The sequence below is a fragment of the Pan troglodytes genome, chromosome 5 (genome assembly GCF_028858775.2).
Source record: "Pan troglodytes isolate AG18354 chromosome 5, NHGRI_mPanTro3-v2.0_pri, whole genome shotgun sequence".
Classification (NCBI taxonomy): Eukaryota; Metazoa; Chordata; class Mammalia; order Primates; family Hominidae; genus Pan; species Pan troglodytes.
In genome coordinates this window covers 137,193,030-137,196,402 of record NC_072403.2, presented here as the reverse complement: position 1 = coordinate 137,196,402, position 3,373 = coordinate 137,193,030, and positions in this window count along the sequence as shown.

Below are 3,373 nucleotides of genomic sequence, written 5' to 3'. Positions count from 1 at the left end.
GGATGTGGGATTTTTGCCATTGACTTTTTTCCATTCATGGTCTTACTTGTGAACAGTGTAAGTGAAATGAGCTGGTTGGTGGTCTGCGCCTGTCCGGTCATTGCTGGGAAACCGTCAGGATTACAATGGTCCTTTGTTGGCTGGCTTGGCAGCTATGCCAGGAGCTGAATGGGCCACTGAGACTGAACTAGTTACGACGACTGCTCTGTCCTCTCAAACAACCAGAAGCCCTCCCCGTCTCTTAGCCCAGCCACGCTGAGATGACAGCATGGATGTGGAGATGCTCCAGTTGCCCCCACCAATATGCTGCACCGAACTGCTTAATGGAAAATTCTGGCTTTCTGATGGTCACTCTCAAATTCAGGAGGAGCGCCAATCTCACCAGAAACTTGCAAAAGAATGTAGAAAAGCAAGATAAAAAGTAAATCACAAAAAAAAAACTGGTATGATGGTGTGCTAATCAATCTCACTGAAATCGCTTAGTGATTGTTAGCTAAATAGCTGAGAGGAGGGAGAATAAAAGATGAAAAAAAATCAGAAAAAATAAAAAATAAAAAAAAAGCTCCTGGAGGCAGGCAGCCCAAAAGTCTGATCTGACCAATTTAGGTCATAGTGAATTTTTATTTGTTGGTTTTTGTCATATTAGATCTCCCAGAGTCTAGATTTTTAACTTTATATGCATCCCCTACTGACAGAGAGAAGGAAACTGAAGATTATGAAGCAGGTAGGATAAAAAGATGATTAAATATAAAACAAGTTGCTTTCTCTTCTAACAGCTTTCTGCTCACCCAGACTTCTGGTTTTATTTAAAAAGCCACTGCCTTTGGAAACTCACAGGGTCTTTTCAATAGGAAAAGATCAAATGATGTTAATCAGGCCATGAGGCCTAATGCTTTAATGCAACTGTCTCTTTACATTATACACATTCCAGCTCTATAAGGGGGAATGATTTTTATCCTAGAATTTCTTTTTTTCTCCTTCTTCTTTTCCTCCCCCTCCTCCTCCTTCTCTGTCTCTCGCTTTAAATCTTGTTTGACCAATCCGTACAGAATATGCTTGCTTCTATAATTCTTCCTTTCCAATCCCCAACAAGGAACAATCTATTGTGTCTTACAATGAAGAAAGACAAGATGATGGGACAATGTATCCATCTTCTCTTTTCCACGTTCCTCGCATTTTTGGTTGCTCATTTTAGCCTACATTTCAATGCACTGCACGTAGCCCAGGCTTCTGTCTTCTCATCACCTTTTCTCCTCCTCAGCTATTGGTTCTGCCTGATGGATTCAGTTCCATTTAACTACAGATGTAAATGCATTTACAGCTGTTCTCAATAGCTTTTTTTGAGCCAGTCTTTTCTTCAAGAACACGACCATCATAGTTTGAATTCTGTGGCATGTTAAGCCTGAAGATGCAAAAATTGAGGGGTTGGGGGAGAAGATGCGTAATAATTGTCTTCAGATATTTGACCTGCCACCCTGTTGATGTAGGATTAAACTTCTATAGGAATATAGAGCCATTGGAGCAGTGATTCTGAAAGAGGGGCATGTGGTAAGTAGAGTCACTTGGGGACTTCCTCAGGTTATAATTCCTTTCTCTGCTGAGATGCTCATATATGCCTGCTGTAGAGTGCCACTGTTACAATGGGAATGTGATCTATTTCCTAGGAGCATTACGATGGAAAAATTGAGAGAACTAGAGAAATGGGCTATAAATTCCACAAGATCAGTTAAACTACATATAACTTCCTCATCTTTTTGTTCCTAAACCCTCACAAGCACTGGCACATGGCAGATGCTCAAAAAAATCTTAAAGTATTGTCTTGTTTATGAATTAAAATTTAAAACTTCAGGGAAACAAATTTTGTTTTAATATAAGAATTATCTAATAATTTGAAGCATTGTCCAAGGTGAGTTGTCATGACAGACAGAAACTGGGGGTACTGGTATACCCATGGAGAGTTGACCCGATCTATGGGACTAACAGAAGGGCAGCCAGTTTGTCCCCAGGCCAAGAGAAAACCCTAACATGTTTTATTTCATGGCCGTGAAAAGATTCATGATTTGGAGGGTATAAAGAGATGCATCCTATCATATCATCAGTTTAAATCAGGGAAACAAATCCTTATGCCTTGCTTTCTGAGGATTCCATGTTAAATTTGAACTACAGTTTATTAAATTCTAAATTTCAAATTTCTATGTATAACAATTTGGGGTTTATTACTATGAATAATACTTGTACCTTTGAAAGTCTCTGAGTACTTGGGTCTCTTTCTCTAGAGCTCTACATGAATGCTGGTACATATCAGCACAAAGATGCCTTCTGCCTGCAGACAGCAAAACCTTTTAACCTCACCTCTTTGCCATAGTAATTTGGAAACCAAATTTGGAAAAAGCTTGATAGTGGCGCACAACAAAGTCCAACATTTTCTTGAAACATTGGAAGTCTTTTGAGGTTTTGCCCTCTTCCTCTTCCTTTTTCCTGCTCCTTTGTAATTCTGAATGAAATTCATCATCCAAGGGAATGGGGTATGGTGATAACAATTTTTGATATCAATGTATTGCACAGTCATTTACACTGAACATCTGTGGCCTATTATAAGGAAGTCATAAAGTGGGAAGCCTCCACCAGCGTTGATGTGAGGATATTTTGGTCAAGAGCGCCACCTCTCAGCAGCGAATCAAAGTGGCCCCCTGTGGGCCAAAATCAGAGGAACCATTGGCCAGCGGAAGAGTGAATAATCTAGTCACTAGTATTTTCTCACGGCTCTTCACCCAATTACCTTTTTATTAAACAGTGAGAAAGTGCCTGAGACTGTACATCGTGTCGGTTTTAGTGGAAGCACACAGGAGGTAGATAAATCTGGGCTCTGAAAAATAGCCCTGAGTGTTCTGTGTCAATAAAAATCCACTACTAAAAGAGGGCAATGGAAAATTCTTAGCTACTTATTTAAAAATGTAGATCCTTACAGAGTAAAACAAGTCTTCAGACTTTATCGAGGTTAAGAATTATTCCTTAGCATTTTAGAGATCTTAGAGTTCTTCTAAGCCCTTTTGTTATAGGTGAGGAATGTGGGGTTCAGAGTGGTGCAATGACTTCTAAGACTCCCCTATTGACTCTCCAGCCACTGACTGCTGCCCTCAGGCCCTTTCCTTTGAACTCTTTTCTTTGGATTCCCAGGATTTTACAGCTTAGAGGGTACCAGAAAATTGAGACTAAATAAAAACTAATTGTGATATCTTGGACTGTATCTGAATAGAGATTTTATCTTTATACATTTGTTGCATGTGGCTAGTGCTAATAAAGTACAAATCTCTCTATCCATAAGACACACAAAACACAGATGTTGATTTCTGGATAAACTTATGTAAATCAC